Source organism: Macaca fascicularis, chromosome 13, assembly GCF_037993035.2.
Source record: "Macaca fascicularis isolate 582-1 chromosome 13, T2T-MFA8v1.1".
In the NCBI taxonomy this organism is placed as follows: Eukaryota; Metazoa; Chordata; class Mammalia; order Primates; family Cercopithecidae; genus Macaca; species Macaca fascicularis.
Window position 1 is genome coordinate 115,193,379 of NC_088387.1, and position 11,538 is coordinate 115,204,916.

Here is an 11,538-nt window from a genome sequence, read left to right on the forward strand (position 1 = left end):
GAAAAAGCGGGTCGGCCAGGCGCGGTGGCTCATGCCTGTAATCCTAGCACTTTGGGAGGCTGAGGCAGGCGGATCATGAGGTCAGGAGATCCACACCATCCTGGCTAACACGGTGAAACCCCGTCTCCACTAAAAATACAACAAAAATTAGCCAGGCATGGTGGTGACAGGCGCCTGTAGTCCCAGCTACTCAGGAGGCTGAGGCAGGAGAATGGCGTGAACCCGGGAGGTGGAGCTTGCAGGGAGCCAAGATGGCGCCACTGCACTCCAGCCTGGGAGACAGAGCGAGACTCCTTCTCAAAAAAAAAAAAAGAAAGAAAGAAAGAAAGAAAAAGAAAAAGAAAAAGAAAAAGAAAAAAAAGCGGGCAGGTCCCCTCTGCATGGCTCGCAGGAGGCAGTCGAGCTTGCTGCATTCGGCACCCCCCTACCCTCCAGAGGACCTTCACACACCACACATCAACAATAAACATGCCCTGCTCCAAACAATTACCTGAAAGCCGTTCTTGGGAAACCTAAATAGTATTCCCAGGAACACAATGTTGTAAGAGATGTGCACAGTCTAGGACAGATACAAAAGCCCGTTTAATCAGTAAAAGACTCTGACAACATCCACTTTTAGGACTTGGAACCCTTCCCTTTTGCTCCCACAGGCTCCCACAGGCAGAAGCCCCCAGAGCCTGCACTGCCATATCCAGCACCTGCGCTGGGCTAATGTCTAGTTCAGAGGTTCCCAGTCGCTGGCCCCAGGCGACTATGGGTCACTCGGAAGACATGGGAGCAAAGTGACTGACTGTAAAAACAATGGTCGCTATGGGTGGTTTCCCGGATCTTTCCCCGAACTCACTCTCCCACCAGGTAGAACTGGAGGAGGAAGAAAGGGAATGGAGGGAACACAGAGAAAGAGGCTCCAAAACAAAACAGTGAAAATGAAAATGCAGTGATGGGAGCTTCCAGGAGATGCCAGTAATGGAAGCGGCTGTGTCACACATGGAAATCTAGGTCCAAACAGCTCAGAGACCGCCAGACACCCTAAAAGGCTAGTGGTAAGGCAGGCAGCTGGGAAGCTTGGCCCTCTGTGCTGGTCCTAAGTTCCCTGTCCACCCCAGGCCGTTTCTTGCTGTTCCCAGGCCCAGAATGTGACCTTGACCCTCTAATTTGCCTAGCTAACTCTGACCCGTCCCTCCCATCCCAGACCAGCAGCATCGCCCCAGCAAGCAGCCTCCCTGCCACCCGGGGCTGACCCAGGCATCCTCCTATGAGTCCCACTGCACTCTGCCCTGACCTCCCATGCTGCCCTGACACCACCGTTCAAACCATCTGTTAATGTTTGAGCTTCCCGCTCCCTAGACGACAGCCTCCTCAAGGTCATGGGATCTGTCCTTATCTGCAGGCCTCTGGGTTCAAAGCCAGGATTCAAAATTGACGAAGTGTGTGCGACCTTGGATAACATCCCCGCTCTCTGCTTCACTCTGCTCCTCTGTCAGCTAGGGACAGCCACATATGCCTGTGCTATGGGGCTGTGTGAGAACTGCATCCACAATCCAAGCAAAACCCTGAAAGTCAGGCAAATGCATAATGAATATTAACCACCACCTCCTCCACCTCGAGTGCCAAACACACCTGAGATGATAAAATACTGGTTGACACACTTCATGTCATCAAGGAGCTTGCTTTTGTCTGGAACACTGCATCCAGCTTATAAGCCTGCTCCTTAGAGAAAGGCCATCGTCCAGTTCTACAGAACATCCAGGAAGTAAGCACCTTTAAATTCAGGTCTTGGGTTATGTGTGGAGTGGAGCAAGGTGAAGGCAATGAGGCACCTTCCTCAAAGCTTCATTTCTCACCAATTCACTCCGGAAAAAAGCCACTCTTCTGAAAGTTAAAATATTTTCTCTTGGGAAACAAACAAACAGACCCTTACGAATGGTTCTACCTGGTGAGTCGTCCTGTAATATTTATTCTCCTGGAAAAAAAAATATGATCCAACAGTACATTTTTATTTCTGGATCTTGGAAAATATTTAGACCAACACCTCAGTTTTATCCTCAAAACACTGGAGCCATCCAGGGAGGTTAAGACGCTGGCCCAGGGCCAGACAGCTGGGTCAGGAAATTGTAATAAGCTCTATTCTTCAGCCCCACTACCCAGCAGGTATGTGAGCAGTGGCTTCAATTTAATTTCTTCATCTAATTAAGAAAGGGTATTCATATGTTTCAGTAATGCAGAAGCAACGGAGAAAGGAGGCTGGTCTTGGAAAAGATTACTTCTTAAAGAAAAGAAAGGCACCTTCAACTTCATTCTTGGATCTCAAAGTTAGAACATTCCCCAGAGAAAATACGGAGAGTCCCTCTTCCTTAGAAGCATTGCATTCCATTCCCCGCCTCTGGGCTGCCTCTGAGATCCCACATCCTGGGAAGCCAGGGGTTCCTTGCTTGGCAGTTCCCTGGGAGAGTCTGAGGGCTCAGTACCATCCTGAGTGCTTCCAGACCACCCAACACGCAGGGCAGCGAGCACAGCTTCATCCACTATTGCAAGTGAGGTGTGGGGAAAAAAGGGACAGCACACAGAACCAGAAAAGCTGATGCCAGGGCTGGACCAGCCACAGCTTTTCGTGTGGCCTGGGCTACCTGACCCCTCCTCTCCAAGCTACAAGGTTCCCATGGTTACAATGAGGGTTCGTAGGGCAGATGGGTGCTGGCCCACCTGGTTCTGTGACTGTCAGTCTCCAAGGGCAGGCTTCCTTTCCATCGCTACCCCCAGAGGAAAAGGCTTCTAGGAGGGAGAAATGTGAACAAAAGTAGGCAGTGGGGCCACATGGTGGACCACGGGGGAAAAAATGTTCTCAGAGGCAGGCAACGTGGCTTGTAGCTCCCGGCCCTGCTGCTGCCTGCCAGAGTGGCACGTCTACCCCTGAACCTCAGCAGCTTCAGCCAAACAGTGTGAGGTCCCTTCAAAGTCCCAAACCACACTGAATCCCCAGGAGACGTGACTTACTCTAGTAACAGTCTGGATACAGGGATTACCAACTAGCAAGCTAAGGGCACTGGAATCTATTTATAAAATATATACATTTTACAATGCTCTTTGAGTTTCCCAAATCCTCATGGCACAGATGACCAGGGGGTGCCTGCATCATGCAATTGAGTTTGCCCTTCATTAGTTCCTCTTCCAGAGTTCCTGACATTAGAATCAGGGCCTCTTTAAAAACACAAACTGCAAAAATCAAATTGCACTGGGTCTGGAAAATTTCCATCCCATTAAAATTGGGTTATTTGCACCCATTTTCTCATGAGGTCCTCAATCCATCCACAACCTTCGATGCCTGATGCAGGTGGAAGTCCACAGCCAGTGGGGGTCTGACTCTGAAGCCACAGTAGGCACACGGCACCATGCCTTCCCTTCCACTCAACACTGTGGCAATTACTCTGGAGCAGGGCTCAGATCACTCTCCTCCTCCAAAACCATCCATGGCTCCCACTGACACAGAGTCAAACCCAAAGTCTTGGCCTAGAATTCAAAGATTTCACGATATATCCTCATTTGACACATTTCCTTTGCACACTTTAAAAATAAAAACAAAAAATGTAAAAGGCATTAGAAAAGTGCAAAAAACGAGGTTCCCTAATCTCAGTACTGGAGAAGAGAATACAATCAAAAAGGCTGTTGTCTCCTTTGGAACCACTGGGTGAACCCCCTGGGAAAGTTCACGGTGTCCCTCCCCCTTCCTTTGCTGGAGCAGCTCTCTCTGGACAGAGGCCCTTCCTGCCACCTTGGACCTGCCCCACCTACAAGCTTTGACTCAGACCCCCGCTCCCTTGCAAAGCCACCCTGACTCCTAGGGACTCCCACAGCTCCACAGGCGCCTACACCAACTTACTTTCTGCCTGGCATTCCATTTACAAATGCATCTTAGGTGCCAGGATCAACTCTCAACCCCCAACCCCAGCCCCATTCACTGGGGCATGTCCTCCTTCCATCTCCCAGGCCCCACTACGGGAAGTGCTTTCTTCCCAGTCTCCCAGTGCAGGAGCCAGACCCCCTCTCACCGCAGGGCAGCAGGGATCCACTGGGGATAGTTTCTTGGGGCCTTGTCTCACTCCTCTGTTACCCCAGCCTTGACCCTGCAGGAGGCAGCGCAGGATATTTGTTCAAAGGATTTTAAAAATTATTATTAGCTAGAAAAAAGACCACGAACTTTGGAGTGGACATCCTGAGACCTGCCTACGAAGACCATTAGGGTAAAGAAGTCACCCCTTCACCCCAGAACCAGGAAGCCTCCAGGATGGCATAAGCGACCAAACAGCTGGGAGCCAAGCACAGTGCAGGCGGCTTGGGGGCGGCGGCCGGAGGCTGGGGTGGGTAAGACCCGCAGGGAACTCCGGGGCTTGGGCGGCGGCTCATTCCCCGGGAAAGGGCTCGCGGTGGGTACTGCGGGCAGTAGTGGCCGCGGACCCCGCGCGCAGGGGATGTGCGGGGCGTCCTCTTGGCCAGTTCCGACCTTCCCCGCCGGTGGCGGTGCCCCGGGCGCGTAGTCCTTTCCCAGACCTGCTCTTGGGACCGAGGCTCCAGCCCCAGGGTCTGCGGGCGGGGCCCCGAACCGTGAAAGCCCCGCCGCCAGATCGCCCGCGGGACCCTGGCCCGAGGCGCCCTGATCCCGCGCCACAGCGCAGACCCGCAGACCGCGACCCACTGCGCTGAGGCGCGGGCGCCACCAGCGAGAGGTAGGGCAGGGCAGGGGCAGGAGCAGAGCAGGGACGAGGGCAGGGACATGGCCAGGGCTGGGCGGGCGTCCTCTGCACCAAGCCCGCGAGTCCCCGCCAGGGACGCTGCCCCCCGCCCGCTGCCACCCGGCGCCCGGGCAGGACCCAGCGGGGCAGGCGCGGCCGCAAGCCCCGAGCACCAAGGCCCGCACCGCAGCGCCGCGTCCCGCCCTCCCCGCTCCGCGGCCGGCCCGGGCGATGCCGACACAAAGGGGACGCGCGTCACCCTACCTGGGCCTGCTCTTCCGCGGTGCGCGGCTCCGACGGCTCCGCCCGGTACCGGCTGCGGGGTGCCGGGTGCCCGCCGTTTGCCGCCCGCGCCTCCCCGCGCCCGCGCAGCCCGCACGGCCCGCTCTGCAACGCCGGCCCTGCTGCCTCCCGCCTGCCGAGAGCCCGCGCGGGGAGAGGCGGCGGCGCGGGCGGGGCGCGAGCGCGCACAGAGGCCGGGCACGCGGGAGGCTCGGCCCCGCCCCCGCCCCGAGCCGCACAGCGCCCCCTGCCGCCCGCGTGCGCCCGCCCGAGGTCGGGAGCCGCCCCGCAGGCCCCCAGGACAGGCTCCGGGACCACGAGGGACTGCGGAGACCGCCTGCGCACGCTAACATGAAAATGCTACTCCTGCTTTAGTGGCCTCCAGAAGACACTCCCCTGATTCCCACACCGAGGGAACACATATCAGCAAGCTAGGAAAGAAGAGGTGACCCAGCCCAGCGCTCTAAACCAGGGCGCGAACAGGCGTTAAGCTGCGCAGCTGCGCCCTGGGCTCCGGTCCTGCTCTGCTGCAGACCCCACCGGAGCCAGCACCTGCCTCCCAGACCCTTGCTGGGGGGGCTGTGAGATGAGCCCAGAGCCTTCCTGAGCCAACCCTCGCAAGGAAAGTCTGTCTGTTCATCCCACTACCTGCTTGTCTAGAAGGATGGAGAAGAAAGGTGGAATGGACATCTGGGATCCAAGCATAGCACTTTCTTTCTTTTCTTAAGGTATCTAGCTTGTTGGAATCTAAGATCTGCGAAGGTATTAATAGAATTCCTGTATCTTCTGCCACTCCCCATAGGAGCTTCAAGTTACACAAATGTTAAATTGTATGTGAGATGTGCATATATGAACAAAACCTACGAGTATGCATGAAATTATACCTCTTCAATATAAAGATTCTTTTTTCTGCAATATTAAACGGAAACCCCACTAGAACATCGTTTTTCCTTAATAGCAGACCCTCCACACTGTGTGGTCTAAATGCAAGCTTTACCACCTACTAGCCATTAAGCAAGTTACTTAACGTTTTCGTGCTTCCATTTTCTTATGTGGAAAATGAGGTGGCAATAGTATGTATGAGTTCTTGGGAGGGATTACACAAGTCAAATAGGCCGAGCACCATGGCTTACACCTGTAAGCCCAACACTTTGGGAGGCCAAGGCAGGAGGATTGCTTGAGCCCAGGAGGTCAAGGCTGAAGTGAGCTGTGTTTGCATCACTACACTCCAGCCTGCGCAACAGAGTAAGACTTTGTCTCTCAATAAATAGATAGTCAAATTAAATATAACTGGCAAACTAAAACAACTCCATAGTCCTGAGCTACAGTTTGTCTCATTTCTCCAAAGAATTAAATGAGATGATTATTAACTAACTCAAAGCTCTGCATAATTTGTCTTCTGCTACCCATACATTTTTATAGTAAAATAAAATAAAATAAAATAAATCTGCCTCCTCTGTACTGAGAAGTTATTCTGGTAAATATTTGACCTCTTCAAAGATATGAACGAGCACTTGCCTTCTAATGCCTCAGTTTCAGATTCTTTTTAGAAATGTCATTATTCAAGAAAAATGCACAATGGGAAGAATCTTAACAACAGCACTTTGTTACTCCAGCCTCTCACTAGAAGATGAAAATAGTTCTGCATAAAGGCCTGAGCTTTATGAAAAATATATTCACACCTCCCATGTCCGAGTTGGGATACCAGAGAAGTTCTTGGTTGAGTACTACTTATGAATGAAGGATTCAGGGAATGCATGGGTGGGTGACTGCAAATGCACAAGAAGTGGACGTTGTAAAGTGTTCCCCACAATAAAGTGGTCTGTATAAAGATGCAGGTGTTCTCATGGCATACAGAGGTATAAGAGCCAAGCTGGGGGACTGCATAGGAGCATCTGGGGCTGCAGGAAGAGAGTTAAGGTGCAAAACCGCCCTAACCCAACTGAGACTTGTAATTGCTCATGTGGTAACACATGTGACTTCATTCCCCTGCTCTGTCTTTGTGAATGCAATCATTGTTGGGGAGATAGTGAGAGGGGCCACTGGCATTGAAAGTACAGTTTGCAGCAGGCCTCAAAAGGCACTCAGATGCAGTTTTCTCTGCAAAGACTTCCCGGCCTATCGTGGCGTTCCCCATCCCCAGATCTCTGATCTCTGAGCTGGTGTAATACTTAGTCTTTGCCTATGTTGGTCATGGCATCTGCCACACTTATTGTTTGTGGCATTCACTCTCTGATGCTTAGATCTTAAGATTCTAGACAACAGCATTTTTCTACATATTCCCTCTTAGGGCCTTGAACATAATAAGCACTCAATAAATACTGAGTGAAATCCTCTCCTCTGAGCTATGCCTCTGAGCAGCTGCCCTAGTTCTCTCCAACAGTAAGTTTGTTGGGTCTCTCAAGTTCACTTCCAGCTGTCGCTGTCAGTTTTCAATCCAGCCCTCTATTCAGGTCTGGCTGGCCCATCTCCCCCAAAGGGCTGTCCCATAGAGCCCATTGTAAAGGACACTCATTGTTGCCAAGTGTTTGTGCCAATGCAGTGTGACTCACCCTTCACTCATTGAACAAGCTCTTCCTGATTACCTAGATGGGTAAAATTTCTGCTCATGGGAAGCAGGCTGGCAACTCAGTGCTGCAGCAAAAGGCCCAGAGGCTGGGAAAGCAGACGGCCATTCTGACACCTCTTCTAGACACAAAATCAAGGGAAGCTCAGACTCACACTTGAATTTTTTTTAAAAAATTAGACAATGGGCTGGGCTTGGTGGCTCATGCCTGTAATCCCAGCACTTTGGGAGGCCATGGCAGGCAGATCAACTGAGGTCGGGAGTTCGAGACCAGCCTGACCAACATGGAGAAACCCGTCTCTATTAAAAATACAAAATTAGTCAGGCGTGGTGGCATATGCCTGTAATCCCAGCTACTCGGGAGGCTAAGGCAAGGAGAATCACTTGAATCCGGGAGGCAGAGGTTACAGTAAGCCAAGATTGTGCCATTGCACTCCAACCTGGGCAACAAGAGCAAAACTCAGTCTCAAACAAAAAAAAAAAAGGAAAAAAAATTAGACAGGGGAGTTTGTGTGAATTTGTAATCACACATTCCATAAATATAGAAAATTCACATTTTTTAATTTTAAAAATTAACTAATTCCATTTCTTGTTTCTCTAGGGTAGCAGGAAATTAAATGCCAGCTCTTATTCTGACTCTCTCTCTTTAGGGACACACAGGAATCTGGGGGATATTATGGTTCTGGGAATGTGGAACGTAACCTCTCATCTTCAGCCCGTCTGTGCTACTGACCGTCTCATTCAGGAAGCCACGCCTTCGCTCAGGAGCAGACTGCACAAGGCTTTCCTGCCAGAGGCACAGTCCCCAGGTGAGCCACACAGCCCTCCCAGGGTAATGCCAAGGAACAGAGGACAGTTCCCGCTACTCTCAGGGTCTTCTTGGCAAAGCTTCTGATACAGTTTGGCTGTGCCTCCACCTGAGTCTCATCTGGAATTGTAGCTCCCATAATTCTCATATGTTGTGGGAGGGATGCGGTGAGAGGTAACTGAATCACAGGGGTGGGTCTTTCCTGTGCCATTCTCGTGATAGCGAGTAAGTCTTATGAGATCTGATGGTTTTTAAAGGGGAGTTCCCCTGCAAATGGTCTTGCCTGCTGTGCCTTTGCTCCTCCTTGGCTTCTACCATGATTGTGAGGCCTTCCCAGTCATGTGGAACTGTGAGTCCATTAAACCTCTTTTTCTTTCTAAATGACCTAGTCTTAGGCATATCTTTATTGGCAGTGTGACAATTGTGACACATGTGACATTGTGACAATGACAAGCTTTATTGACAGCTTCCCTTGTCTGTACTCTTACCTTCCTCCCTTCAAAAGCACCCTCTCTTTCTTTTCCAACCTTGACATCTCAAGTAATCTCTGCAGTGGGTGTGGCATCCACATAAGACAGGATGCAGACATGTCTCCAAGCAGCTTCAAACAAAACTTCAAGAAAGAAAGTGCAAGTGAAGAAGGAAATTCATCCGTCCCGTCACTTAACACAGCACTGTCACGGACATCTTGTGTCCCCTTAAAATTCATACACTGAAGTTCTAAGCCCCAGTACCCCAGAATGTGACCTTCTTTGGAAATAGGGTCATTGCAGATATGATTAGTTAAGAGGAGATCATACTGGAGTGGGCTGTAATCCAATATGACTGGTGTTATGTAAGGGGGAAATTTGGACGCAGACACACACACACACAAGGAGAACACCAGGTGAACTGTAGTCAAAGATTTGGGTGATGCTTCTACAAGCCAAGAAACACCAAAGATGACCAGCAAAGCATCAGCAGCTGGAAGAGGAGCCTGGACCAGATTCTTCCTCACAGCCCTCAAAAGGAACCAATCTTGCTAGAGCTTTGACTTAGATTTCTAGCCCCCTGTGATTGTTGATGTTAAGTGTCAACTTGAGTGGGTTAAGGGACGCCCAGATAGCTGGTAAGACAGTATGTCTGTGTGCATCTCTCAGAGTGTTTCTGGATAAGATCAGCATTTGAATCCTTAAAGAAGATCTGCCCCCACCCACGTGCATCACCCAGTCTCTAGAGAGCCCAAACAAAGAGGAGGAAGGGCACAGATGCTCCCTCTGTTCCAGCTGGCACATCCATCTTCTCCTGCCCCCTGACTTCAGAGCTCCTGGTTCTTGGGCCTCAGGATTCCTCAGGATTCCAGCACTTACATGACAGCATGCTTCCCCCTCCCCACTCCACCCCTAGGTTCTCAGCCCTTTGGCCTCTGACTGAATTCCACCACCAGTATTTCAGAGTCTCCAGCTTGCAGACAGCAGATCATGGGACTTCTTGGCCTCCATAATTATGTGAGCCAATTCCCATAATCTATCTATCTATCTATCTATCTATCTATCTATCTATCTATCTATCTATCCATCTATCTTTCTCTCTTTCTCTCTCTCTCTCTCTCTCTCCTATTGATTCCGTGTCTCTGAAGAACCCTAATACAGCTCCAGAACTGTGAGACAATAAATTTCTGTGGTTTAAGCCACCTGGAAGGTGGTACTTTATTTCACCAGGCCTAGCAAACTAATACAAGCACATGGAAAGTGTCTACTCATGACTACAACTCAGAGAACAAGCGTTATAATAAAAATAAAAGTGTTACACAGAGGTGGCAAGATAAATGACAATAAATGAAAACATTAACATGTGAATTAAAAGTAAAGATATTTTTCCTAGCATTCTCCTAGAAAGTAGAGATGTGTCTCTCTTGTTTGCCATCATATCCAGCAATGGCAAGATAAGTTCTAGACACTTAATAAAAATGTGTTGAATGTAAGAAATTACATTTGTTGGATGTAAGAAAGAACATTCCATGGTTCTCTATTAACCAGATCTTCTATGCATGGCTCAAATGCAAGCTCCATAGAGTCTACTTAGAACTGAAAAGGACCCGAGAGAAAGTTTTGTCTGATCTTTTCACTTCACTTATGGAAACACGGAGGTTTACCGAGGCTGTGCCAGATCTGGGATCCCTGCTTGCTCATGGCACATATGGTACTATTACAGAAGGCTGATTCAGAGGTCTTTTAACTTTTTATTACACTGCCTTTCTATAGTAATCAATTGAATACGGCCCCTGGGGCTTGACAAAATTTTTAAAGGCTTTCTCAAGTCTCCAAGAATGATTATATTTAACAGCAGACAGACTTCACGTGGGCAAACATTTAATGCTCACTAAATAGCCGCGCACTTTCCTAGATTTTCTGGCCTCCTTACAGTCAGGCCAGGGCATGTGACTCATTTTGTTCCATAGACTGTAGACACAAGCCTCACTTCTGGGCCAAGGCAAAGAGAAGACCTTCATGACACTGAACTTGCCCGTCCCCATCCCAGTGATAGAACCACATATGGAGGTGGTGGGACCACCAAATGGAGTCCGCTGGATCTGTGGCTTGCCCACTGGTAAGATGATTCTCAGGAGAATCTGAACCTGCATGCATTAAGCTATTGAAATTTTAGGGTTTATTTGTTAGTGCAGCATGGTCTTGCCTAAACTAACAACTAAAGCTAACACATTCACTGTAAACTGGTTTTGAGTAGCAGTAATTCATAGGTACTTGAGTCTTGAAGGAGAGCCCAAGTACAGTGCTAGGTAGGCAGAGTAAGTCATTCAGTCTTAGACATGAGAGCACATTTGAGGCAGATAGCCAAGAGCTAGGAAAAGATGGGAACCTGGAAGAAATTCAGGTAGCAGATAGGTGGAAGGGGAACACAGTACAGAATCCAGGTCTGTGTCCTGGACAACAACTCAGGTGCCCACCGCTCATTCCTAGTGAATGCTGCCACATGGTAACACATGAGGTTTAAAATAAAGAGCCACGGGGGAGAAACAGGACTTGCTGCTCCACCTACTGAACAGGGCTCAGGTGATACATCGCAAGGTGGATGCTTGAGTGCTTCATGCAGATTCCCTACAGAACCAAGGCAGTCATGATCCCATGAGCTGGGACTGTTGGATGTGGAAGGCT

The 11,538-nt window shown here is 49.9% G+C and overlaps 1 protein-coding gene across 9 annotated transcripts in view; it reads right to left on the reverse strand.

Annotated features, from left to right (window-relative positions):
• Positions 1–5,198, reverse strand: part of RNF144A (ring finger protein 144A) — a 424,395-nt gene extending 419,197 nt beyond the window's left edge. For all 9 annotated transcript variants that reach the window (XM_074012424.1, XM_074012421.1, XM_065527464.2 and 6 more), the window contains exon 1: positions 4,992–5,198. The gene's annotated coding sequence lies outside the window, so the exon portion shown is untranslated. The remainder of the gene's footprint in view (positions 1–4,991) is intronic.
• Between the last annotated feature and the right edge of the window lie 6,340 nt (positions 5,199–11,538).